Raw genomic sequence first — 13,434 nt, 5'->3', positions numbered from 1 at the left:
GTTGTTCGGAGTCCCGGATGTGATCACGGACATGAAGAGGAGTCTCAAAATAGTTGAGACATGAAGATTGATATATTGGAAGCCTATGTTTGGATATCGGAAGTGTTCTGGGTGAAATCAGGATTTTACCGAAGTACTGGGGGTTACCGGAACCCCCCGAGGGCTTAATGGGCCTACATGGGCCTTAGTGGAAAAGGAGGGAAGTAAGGGAAGTGTGGGGCATGCCCCCCCAGGGCCCAAACCGAATTGGTTTAGGGCAAAGGGGGCCGGCCCCCCTCTTTCCTTCTTCCCCCTCCCAAGTCCTAATCCAACTAGGAAAAGGGGGGAGTCCTACTCCCGGTGGGAGTAGGACTCCTCCGGTGCGCCTCTCCCCTTGGCCGGCCGCACCCCCCTTGCTTCTTTATATACAGGGGCAGGGGGGCACCTCTAGACACACAAGTTGATCAAGTTAATCGTCTCTTTGCCGTGTGCGGTGCCCCCTCCACCATAGTCCACCTCGATAATACTGTAGCGGTGCTTAGGCGAAGCCTTGCGTCGGTAGAACATCAACATCGTCCCCACACCGTCATGCTGACAAAACTCTCCCTCAACACTCGGCTGGATCGGAGTTAGAGAGATGTCATCGGGCTGAACGTGTGCTGAACTCGGAGGTGCCGTGCGTTCGGTACTTGATCGGTCGGATCGTGAAGACGTATGACTACATCAACCGCGTTGTGCTAACACTTCCGCTTTCGGTCTACGAGGGTACGTGGACAACACTCTCCCCTGTCGTTGCTATGCATCACCATGATCTTGCATGTGCGTAGGAATTTTTTTGAAATAACTATGTTTCCCAACAGTGGCATCCGAGCCAGGTTTTATGCATTGATGTTATATGCACGAGTAGAACACAAGTCAGTTGTGGGCGATATAAGTCATACTGCTTACCAGCATGTCATACTTTGGTTCGGCGGTATTGTTGGATGAAGCGGCCCGGACCGACATTACGCATACGCTTACGCGAGACTGGTTCTACCGACGTGCTTTGCACATAGGTGGCTGGCAGGTGTCAGTTTCTCCAACTTTTGTTGAACCGAGTGTGGCTACGCCCGGTCCTTGCGAAGGTTAAAACATCACCAACTTGACAAACTATTGTTGTGGTTTTGATGTGTAGGTAAGAACGGTTCTTGCTAAGCCCGTAGCAGCCACGTAAAACTTGCAACAACAAAGTAGAGGACGTCTAACTTGTTTTTGCAGGGGCATGTTGTGATGTGATATGGTCAAGACGTGATGCTATATTGTATGAGATGATCATGTTTTGTAACCGAGTTATCGGCAACTGGTAGGAGCCATATGGTTGTCGCTTTATTGTATGCAATACAATCATCCTGTAATGCTTTACTTTATCATTAAGCGGTAGCGATAGTCGTGGAAGCATAAGATTGGCGAGATGACAACGATGCTACGATGGAGATCAAGGTGTCGCGCCGGTGATGATGGTGATCATGACGGTGCTTCAGAGATGGAGATCACAAGCACAAGATGATGATGGCCATATCATATCACTTATATTGATTGCATGTGATGTTTATCTTTTATGCATCTTATCTTGCTTTGCTTGACGGTAGCATTATAAGATGATCCCTCACTAAATTATGTAAGTATAAGTGTTCTCCCTGAGTATGCACCGTTGCGAAAGTTCTTCGTGCTGAGACACCACGTGATGATCGGGTGTGATAGGCTCTACGTTCAAATACAACGGGTGCAAAACAGTTGCACACGCGGAATACTCAGGTTAAACTTGACGAGCCTAGCATATAACAGATATGGCCTCGGAACACGGAGACCGAAAGGTCGAGCATGAATCATATAGTAGATATGATCAACATAGTGATGTTCACCATTGAAACTACTCCATCTCACGTGATGATCGGACATGGTTTAGTTGATTTGGATCACATGATCACTTACAGGATTAGAGGGATGTCTATCTAAGTGGGAGTTCTCAAGTAATATGATTAATTGAACTTAAATTTATCATGAACTTAGTACCTGATAGTATCTTGCTTGTCTATGTTGATTGTAGATAGATGGCCCGTGCTGTTGTTCCGTTGAATTTTAATGCGTTCCTTGAGAAAGCAAAGTTGAAAGATGATGGTAGCAATTACACGGAGTGGGTCCATAACTTGAGGATTATCCTCATTGCTTCACAGAAGAATTACGTCCTGGAAGCACCGCTGAGTGCCAGGCCTTCTGCTGATGCAACTGACGACGCTAAGAACGTCTGGCAGAGCAAAGCTGATGACTACTCGATAGTTTAGTGTGCCATGCTTTACGGCTTAGAACCGGGACCTCAACGATGTTTTGAACGTCATGGAGCATATGAGATGTTCCAGGAGTTGAAGTTAATATTTCAAGCAAATTCCCGGATTGAGAGATATGAAGTCTCCAATAAGTTCTATAGCTGCAAGATGGAGGAGAATAGTTCTGTCAGTGAACATATACTCAAAATGTATGGGTACCATAATCACTTGACTTAGCTGGGAGTTAATCTTACGGTTGATAGTGTCATTGACAGAGTTCTTCAATCACTGCCACCAAGCTACAAGAGCTTCGTGATGAACTATAACATGCAAGGGATGAATAAAACAATTCCCGAGCTCTTCACAGTGCTAAAGGCTGCGGAGGTAGAAATCAAGAAGGAGCATCAAGTGTTGATGGTCAACAAGACCACTAGTTTCAAGAAAAAGGGCAAAGGGAAGAAGAAGGGGAACTTCAAGAAGAACATCAAGCAAGTTGCTGCTCAAGAGAAGAAACCCAAGTCTGGACCTAAGCCTGAAACTGAGTGCTTCTACTGCAAGCAGATTGGTCACTGGAAGCGGAACTCCCCAAGTATTTGGCGGATAAGAAGGATGGCAAGGTGAACAAAGGTATATGTGATATACATGTTATTGATGTGTACCTTACTAATGCTCACAGTAGCACCTGAGTATTTGATACTGGTTCTGTTGCTAATATTTGCAACTCGAAACAGGGGCTACGGATTAAGCGAAGATTGGCTAAGGACGAGGTGACGATGCGTGTGGGAAATGGTTCCAAAGTCGATGTGATCGCGGTCGGCACGCTACCTCTACATCTACCTTCGGGATTAGTATTAGACCTAAATAATTGTTATTTGGTGCCAGCGTTGAGCATGAACATTATATCTGGATCTTGTTTGATGCGAGACGGTTATTCATTTAAATCAGAGAATAATGGTTGTTCTATTTATATGAGTAATATCTTTTATGGTCATGCACCCGTGAAGAGTGGTCTATTCTTATTGAATCTCGATAGTAGTGACACACATATTCATAATGTTGAAGCCAAAAGATGCAGAGTTGATAATGATAGTGCAACTTATTTGTGGCACTGCCGTTTAGGTCATATCGGTGTAAAGCGCATGAAGAAACTCCATACTGATGGACTTTTGGAACCACTTGATTATGAATCACTTGGTACTTGCGAACCGTGCCTCATGGGCAAGATGACTAAAACGCCGTTCTCCGGAACTATGGAGAGAGCAACAGATTTGTTGGAAATCATACATACAGATGTATGTGGTCCGATGAATGTTGAGGCTCGTGGCGGATATCGTTATTTTCTCACCTTCACAGATGATTTAAGCAGATATGGGTATATCTACTTAATGAAGCATAAGTCTGAAACATTTGAAAAGTTCAAAGAATTTCAGAGTGAAGTTGAAAATCATCGTAACAAGAAAATAAAGTTTCTATGATCTTATCATGGAGGAGAATATTTGAGTTACGAGTTTGGTCTACATTTGAAACAATGCGGAATAGTTTCGCAACTCACGCCACCCGGAACACCACAGCGTAATGGTGTGTCCGAACGTCGTAATCATACTTTACTAGATATGGTGCGATCTATGATGTCTCTTACAGATTTACCGCTATCGTTTTGGGGTTATGCTTTAGAGACGGCGGCATTCACGTTAAATAGGGCACCATCAAAATCCGTTGAGACGACGCCTTATGAACTGTGGTTTGGTAAGAAACCAAAGTTGTCATTTCTGAAAGTTTGGGGCTGTGATGCTTATGTGAAAAAGCTTCAACATGATAAGCTCGAACCCAAATCGGAGAAATGTGTCTTCATAGGGTACCCAAAGGAGACTGTTGGGTACACCTTCTATCACAGATTCGAAGGCAAGACTTTTGTTGCTAAATTCAGAGTTTTTCTAGAGAAGGAGTTTCTCTCGAAAGAAGTGAGTGGGAGGAAAGTAGAACTTGATGAGGTAATTGTACCTGCTCCCTTATTGGAAAGTAGTTCATCACAGAAAACAGTTTCTGCGACACCTACACCAACTAGTGAGGAAGTTAATGATGATGATCATGAAACTTTAGATCAAGTTGTTACTGAACCTCGTAGGTCAACCAGAGTAAGATCCGCACCAGAGTGGTACCGTAATCCTGTTCTGGAAGTTATGTTACTAGACCATGATGAACCTATGAACTATGAAGAAGCGATGGTGAGCCCAAATTCCGCAAAATGGCTTGAGGTCATGAAATCTGAGATGGGATCCATGTATGAGAACAAAGTGTGGACATTGGTTGACTTGCCAGTTGACCGACAAGCAATTGAGAATAAATGGATCTTCAAGAAGAAGACTGACGCTGACGGTAATGTTACTGTCTATAAAGCTCGACTTGTTGCGAAAGGTTTTTGACAAGTTCAAGGGATTGACTACGATGAGACCTTCTCACCGGTAGCGATGCTTAAGTCTGTCCGAATCATGTTAGCAATTGCCGCGTTTTATGATTATGAAATATGGCAGATGGATGTCAAAACTGCATTCTTGAATGGATTTTTGGAAGAAGAGTTGTATATGATGCAACCGGAAGGTTTTGTCGATCCAATGGGAGCTAACAAAGTGTGCAAGCTCCAGCGATCCATTTATGGACTGGTGCAAGCCTCTCGGAGTTGGAATAAACGCTTTGATAGTGTGATCAAAGCATTTGGTTTTATACAGACTTTTGGAGAAGCCTGTATTTACAAGAAAGTGAGTGGGAGCTCTGTAGCATTTCTGATATTATATGTGGATGACATATTACTGATTGGAAATGATATAGAATTTCTGGATAGCATAAAGGGATACTTGAATAAGAGTTTTTCAATGAAAGACCTCGGAGAAGCTGCTTACATATTGGGCATTAAGATCCATAGAGATAGATCAAGACGCTTAATTGGACTTTCACAAAGCACATACCTTGACAAAGTTTTGAAGAAGTTCAAAATAGATCAAGCAAAGAAAGGGTTCTTGCCTGTATTACAAGGTGTGAAGTTGAGTAAGACTCAATGCCCGACCACTGCAGAAGATAGAGAGAAAATGAAAGATGTTCCCTATGCTTCAGCCATAGGCTCTATCATGTATGCAATGATGTGTACCAGACCTGATGTGTGCCTTGCTATAAGTCTAGCAGGGAGGTACCAAAGTAATCCAGGAGTGGATCACTGGACAGCGGTCAAGAACATCCTGAAATACCTGAAAAGGACTAAGGATATGTTTCTCATTTATGGAGATGACAAAGAGCTCATCGTAAATGGTTACGTTGATGCAAGATTTGACACTGATCCGGACGATTCGAAATTGCAAACCGGATACGTGTTTACATTGAACGGTGGAGCTGTCAGTTGGTGCAGTTCTAAACAAAGCGTCATGGCGGGATCTACATGTGAAGCGGAGTACATAGCTGCTTCGGAAGCAGCAAATGAAGGAGTCTGGATGAAGGAGTTCATATCCGATCTAGGTGTCATACCTAGTGCATCGGGTCCAATGAAAATCTTTTGTGACAATACTGGAGCAATTGCCTTAGCGAAGGAATCCAGATTTCACAAGAGAACCAAGCACATCAAGAGACGCTTCAATTCCATCCGGGATCTAGTCCAGGTGGGAGACATAGAAATTTGCAAGATACATACGGATCTGAATGTTGCAGACCCGTTGACTAAGCCTCTTCCACGAGCAAAACATGATCAGCACCAAGGCTCCATGGGTGTTAGAATCATTACTGTGTAATCTAGATTATTGACTCTAGTGCAAGTGGGAGACTGAAGGAAATATGCCCTAGAGGCAATAATAAAGTTATTATTTATTTCCTTATATCATGATAAATGTTTATTATTCATGCTAGAATTGTATTAACCGGAAACATAATACATGTGTGAATACATAGACAAACAGAGTGTCACTAGTATGCCTCTACTTAACTAGCTCGTTGATCAAACATGGTTAAGTTTCCTAGCCATTGACATGGGTTGTCATTTGATTAACGGGATCACATCATTAGGAGAATGATGTGATTGACATGACCCAGTCCGTTAGCTTAGCACACGATCATTTAAGTATGTTGCTATTGCTTTCTTCATGACTTATACATGTTCCTATGACTATGAGATTATGCAACTCCCGTTTACCGGAGGAACACTTTGTGTGCTACCAAACGTCACAATGTAACTGGGTGATTATAAAGGTGCTCTACAGGTGTCTCTGAAGGTACTTGTTGGGTTGGCGTATTTCGAGATTAGGATTTGCCACTCCGATTGTCGGAGAGGTATCTCTAGGCCCTCTCGGTAATGCACATCACTTAAGCCTTGCAAGCATTGCAACTAATGAGTTATTTGCGGGATGATGTATTACGGAATGAGTAAAGAGACTTGCCGGTAACGAGATTGAACTAGGTATTGAGATACCGACAATCGAATCTCGGGCAAGTAACATACCGATGACAAAGGGAACAACGTATGTTGTTATGCGGTCTGACCGATAAAGATCTTCGTAGAATATGTAGGAGCCAATATGAGCATCCAGGTTCTGCTATTGGTTATTGACCGGAGACGTGTCTCGGTCATGTCTACATAGTTCTCGAACCCGTAGGGTCCGTACGCTTAACGCTACGATGACAGTTATATTATGAGTTTTATGTTTTGATGTACCGAAGGTTGTTCGGAGTCCCAGATGTGATCACGGACATGACGAGGAGTCTCAAAATGGTCGAGACATGAAGATTGATATATTGGAAACCTATGTTTGGATATCGGAAGTGTTCCGGGTGAAATCGGGATTTTACCGGAGTACCGGGGGTTACCGGAACCCCGGGGGCTTAATGGGCCTACATGGGCCTTAGTGGAAAAGGAGAGAAGCAAGGGAAGTGTGGGGCGCGCCCCCCAAGGCCCAAACCGAATTGGTTTAGGGCAAAGGGGCCGGCCCCCTCTTTCCTTCTTCCCCCCTCCCAAGTCCTAATCCAACTAGGAAAAGGGGGGAGTCCTACTCCCGGTGGGAGTAGGACTCCTCCGGTGCGCCTCTCCCCTTGGTCGGCCGCACCCCCTTGCTCCTTTATATACAGGGGCAGGGGGTCACCTCTAGACACATAGATTGATCAAGTTGATCGTCTCTTAGCCATGTGAGGTGCCCCCCTCCACCATAGTCCACCTCGATAATACTGTAGCGGTGCTTAGGCGAAGCCCTGCATCCGTAGAACATCAACATAGTCACCACGCCGTCGTGCTGACAAAACTCTCCCTCAACACTCGACTGGATCGGAGTTAGAGAGACGTCATTGGGCTGAACGTGTGCTGAACTCGGAGGTGTCATGCGTTCGGTACTTGATCGGTCGGATCGTGAAGACGTACGACTACATTAACCGCGTTGTGCTAACGCTTCCGCTTTCGGTCTACGAGGGTACGTGGACAACACTCTCCCCTCTCATTGCTATGCATCACCATGATCTTGTGTGTGCATAGGATTTTTTTTGAAATTACTACGTTTCCCAACATGTGTTTCAGTCACTCACCAACCCACTATAAGCTAATCATGAACATATTGCAGCACCCTATAGCGGGAATCCCTCACGCTTGCGCGACATGGAGGGCACCATAGGAGAGCACCAAAGTAAAACATACAACTCATACCAATCAAGATCATCAATCAACCCAAAGACAAAGGATATCTACTCAAAACATCATAGGATGGCAACACATCATTGGATCATAATATGTGGCATAAAGCACCATGTTCAATTAGGGATTACAACGTGTTGCGGGAGAGTGGACCACGTAAAAGAGATCAGGATGGTGATGATGATGGTGATGTTGATGAAGACTATCACCACGGCGATGATTCCCTTCTCGATGGCACTCCGATGCCACCGAGAGAGAGGAGGAGAGGTTCTCCCCCTTGTGCTTCCTCCTCCATGGCCTCCCCCTAGATGGGGAGAGGTTCTCCCTCTGGTCCTTGGCCTTCATGGCGATAATGGCCCCTCGGGGATCCTCCTCCATGCCCTCCGGTGATGATGGCCCCCTCCGGCAGGGTGCCAGAGAGGGCCTAGATTGGTTTTCGGTGGCTATGGAGGCTTCTAGCAGCGAAACTCCCTATCTAGGTTAATTTTCCGAGGTTTCTGTACAACAACAACAACAACAACAACAACAACAACAACAACAACAAAGCCTTTAGTCCCAAACAAGTTGGGGTAGGCTAGAGGTGAAACCCATAAGATCTCGCAACCAACTCATGGCTCTGGCACATGGATAGCAAGCTTCCACGCACCCGTGTCCATAGCTAGCTCTTTGGTGATACTCCAATCCTTCAGGTCTCTCTTAACGGACTCCTCCCATGTCAAATTCGGTCTACCCCACCCTCTCTTGACATTCTCCGCATGCTTTAGCCGTCCACTATGCACTGGAGCTTCTGGAGGCCTGCGCTGAATATGCCCAAACCATCTCAGACGATGTTGGACAAGCTTCTCTTCAATTGGTGCTACCCCAACTCTATCTCGTATATCATCATACCGGATTTATAGGAATTTTTGGCGTCGGTCTCACGTCAAGGAGGTGCCCGAGGCAGGCCCACGCGCCTTGGGGGGGGGGGCGCTCGTGGACGCCTCGGGACTCTCCTGGCCCAACTCTTTTACTCCGGGGTCTTCTTTTGGTCCATAAAAAATCATCAAAAATTCGCACATCAATTGGACTCCGTTTGATATTCCTTTTCTATAAAACTCAAAAACAAGGAAAAAACAGAAACTGGCATTGGGCACTAGGTTAATAGGTTAGTCCCAAAAATCATATAAAATAGCATATAAATGCATATAAAACATCCAAGGTTGATAATATAATAGCACGAATACTTCATAAATAATAGATACGTTGGAGATGTATCAGCATCCCCAAGCTTAATTCCTGCTCGTCCTCAAGTAGGTAAATGATAAAAGAAATAATTTATGAAGTGTGAATGCTAGCAAGTGCATAAGTTTCATCAATGATAGTCTCAATCACTTTTTATAGCATCATTATATATCATAACAGTAGCTCATCTTCATAAAACTTTTCATGATCAAGTAACAAGCTAGTCACATGTTAAAGTATAGATCATAAACTTTCTTGAAACTAACAAACTATATTCTTAGTCATCAAACAATTGCAATTCATCTTATTTTCAGGAAGGGTCTATGTCAGAGATTTGATTTAGAAAACACCACATACTCAACTATCATTTAGTCTTTCACAATTGCTAACACTCACGTGGTATTTATGGGTTCAAAGTTTTAATCGGACACAGAGAAAGATAGGGGCTTATAGATTCGCCTCCCAACCTTTTACCTCAAGGGTAATGTCAACAATAATAGTTCATGAAACTTACATCCAATTGGATATATATATCAGGATCTTTTCAACACAATGTGCTTGCCAAAGGATGAAATGTAAAAAAGGAAAAGCATGACTCTTGCGTAAGGGTAGAAGATAAAAGTAAAAGATATGCCCTTCGCAGAGGTAAGCAGAGGTTGTCATGCGCTTTTATGGTTGGATGCACAAAATCTTAATGCAAAAGAACATCACTTTATAATGCCACTTGTGATATGGACCTTTATTATGCAGTCCTTCGCTTTTATTTCTTCCACATCACAAGATCGTATGAAGCTTATTTTCTCCACATTAATAGATCATACATATTTAGAGGGCAATTTTTTATTCCATGCACCGATGACAACTTAATTGAAGGATCTTACTTAATCCATAGGTAGGTATGGTGGACTCATGGCAAAACTGGTTTAAGGAATGTTTGGAAGCACAAGTAGTATCTCTACTTGGTGCAAAGAATTTGGCTAGCATGAGGGGGAAAAGCAAGCTCAACATGTTGGATGATCCAAGACAATATACTTTATTTCGGATATAAGAAAACATAACCCATTACGTTGTCTTCCTTGTCCGACATCAACCTTTTAGCATGTCATATTTTAATGAGTGCTCACAATTACAAAAGATGTCCAAGATAGTATATTTATATGTGAAATCTCTCTTCCTTCAATATTCTTTCATGAATTGTTCAAGTGACCAATTCTACGTTTGCTAACTTTCAATAAGTTTACTACCTATACTTATTCTATGTGAAGTCATTACTCCCCATGGTATAAGCATATGAAACATATATAAATTCAGATTTATGATATTCAATTATTCAACCATTTACTCATAGGATATACGTGAAGCACGTGAGTAAATGACAAACTACTCCAAAAGATAATAGTGAAGGACACTGAGTAGTCAAATAATTAACTAGCCATGGGAGGATTCTTTTTCATTTAATAATTCAGATCCAATGATTTTATTCAAACAGCAAGTAAAATTGAAAATACGCTCCAAGCAAAACACATATCATGTGACGAATAAAAATATAGCTCCGAGTAAGGTATACCGATAGTTTTGAAGACGAAAGAGGGGATGCCTTCCGGGGCATCCCCAAGCTTAGGCGCTTGAGTCTTCCTTGAATATTACCTTGGGGTGCCTTGGGCATCCCCAAGCTTAGGGTCTTTCCACTCCTTATTCTCCTCATATCGATATCTCACCCAAAGCTTGAAAACTTCAATCACACAAAACTTTAACGGAACTTCGTGAGATAGGTTAGTATGATAAAGAGTAAGCCATTCACCTTGGTACTGTCAAAGACAAGATCATAATTGTTCTCACACAATGCCTACTGTACCATACCATTTCTACAATTTATATTGAGGAATATAAGTCATAGAAACTAGAAAACAAGCAAACTATGCAATGAAAACAGAATCTGTCAGAAACAGAACAGTCTGTAATGATCTGAACACTAACCATACTTCTGCTACTCAAAAAATTATGAAATAAATTGCTGGACGTGAGGAATTTGTCTATTAATCTTCTGCAAAAAGAATCGTCACCATAGCGCTCTTCTGTAAAAAAAGCAGCTAATCTCGTGAGCGCAAAGTTTCTGTTTTTTACAGCAAAATCACATTAACTTTCACCCAAGTCTTCCCAAAGGTCTTACTTGGCACTTTATTGAAACAAAAACTATAAAACATGATTAATACAGTAGCTTAATCATGTAAACACACAAAAAAGTAAGGTTAAATATTGGGTTGTCTCCCAACAAGCGCTTTTCTTTAATGGCTTTTAGCTAGGCATGATGATTTCAATGATGCTCATATGAAAGATAAGATTTGAACATAAAGAGAGCATCATGAAGAATATGACTAGCACATTTAAACCTAACCCATTTCCTATGCCTAGGGATTTTGTGAGCACGCAATTTATGGGAACAAGAATCAACTAGCATAGGAAGGCAAAACAAGTATAACTTCAAAACCTTAAGCACATAGAGAGGAAAACTTGATATTATTGCACTCCTACAAGCATGTATTCCTCCCTCATAATAATTTTCAGTAGCATCATGAATGATTTAAACAATGTTACCATCACATGAAGCATTCTTTTCATGATATACGAGCATAGAAATTTTACTACTCTCCACATAAGCAAAATTCTCCTCATTCGGAATAGCGGGATCACTAGTTGCTAGAGTTGACACTCTTCCAAACCCGCTTTAGATGATAGTATTATTCATACTCCAAAAGATATAAGTGAATTTCATGGAGAATTCTACAATTAATATAAACTAACCAATGTCCAAGCTAAAAATGTATAAGTGAAGCACACGAAGCATTCTATAAAACCATACTCAAAAGATTTAAGTGAAGCACAAAGAGCAATTCTATACGATCATACTTAAAAGATATAAGTGAAGCACATTAATAATTCTATAAATCAATGAAGGGCTATCTCATACTAGCATGGTTCATAAAGGAAGAACAAAAAACACAAAGGACACAAATCATGTGAACGAAACAAAAACCGAGGTATACCGATAATTGTTGAAGAAGAAAGATGGGATGCCAACCGGGGCATCCCCAAGCTTAGATGCTTGAGTATCCTTAGAATATTTACTTGGGGTGCCTTGGGCATCCCCAAGCTTGAGCTCTTGCCTCTCTTTATTCTTCTCACATCGGTAACTCCTCGTTCTTCGAACACTTCATCGACAAAAAACTTTAACAAAAACATTGTGAGATCCGTTAGTATAATAAAGAAAATCACTACCTTTAGGTACTGTTGAAAACTCATTCCAATTTCACATTAGAACTATATCTACTGTATTCCAACTTCACCATAGTTCGTACCCTCCGATATTAGCCATAGATGCATCAAAATAAGAAAACAACTCACGAAAAACAGAATCTGTCTAACACAGGACAGTCTGTAGTAAATTGGAGATTTAGTAAACTTCTGGAACTCCAAAAATTATGAAATAAATTTTACAATTTGAAAACTTTATACAGAATTAATGTGCAAAAAGTTTCAAACCCATTTGACTTTCCAGTAAACAATTTAAAATCACGCGCTACAGCCAAAGTTTCTGTTTTTGTTTAGCACATAGTAAACAAGCAATCTAATCATTCTAAAACCAAAGCTTGGCACATTATTTTTATAATAAAATGGATATATATAAGGGGATAATTATTTAAAGAGAAACTTCCATGAAATTTCTTACATTGTTTTCGTGAGCATGAACACGAGTGCTCAAGCTCGACCCTCACTTCTTCAATACATAACTTTCCAATCACTTCTCTTTTTGAAAAACTTTTTAGGCATGAGAGGCAAGTAAATGTTTTTTGTATTTTAATTCTTTTATATTTTTTGTATGTTTCACCCACAAGTAAACAGAAACAAAAAAGGAAAAACAAAATCTACTTAGTGAAGAAAGCAAACAAGCACACACGAGAATATCAACCCCACGCTATTGCTCCCCGGCAACGGCTCCAGAAAAGAGCTTGATAATCCCCAAGTGCAAGGAATCATCGTAGCAATTTCCAAAGGTGGAAGTGATAAGTATGGAGTGTCGAACCCACAAGGAGCTAAAGGTAATATCAATATTCTCTCAAGTCCTATCTGCCACTGATACGACTCTACGTGCACCGTAGGTTTGCTTCCAACTAGGAACGAGAAATAAAACTATGTTGTGGGTATGAAGAGGATAACTTTGTATGATATCGAGAGCTAAAATATAAAAGTAGGTGCTGTTATCATAAAGTTAGAATATAT

The sequence above is a fragment of the Triticum aestivum genome, chromosome 7A, assembly GCF_018294505.1.
Source record: "Triticum aestivum cultivar Chinese Spring chromosome 7A, IWGSC CS RefSeq v2.1, whole genome shotgun sequence".
Lineage (NCBI taxonomy): Eukaryota > Viridiplantae > Streptophyta > Magnoliopsida > Poales > Poaceae > Triticum > Triticum aestivum.
Note: the sequence above shows the minus strand (reverse complement) of the source record.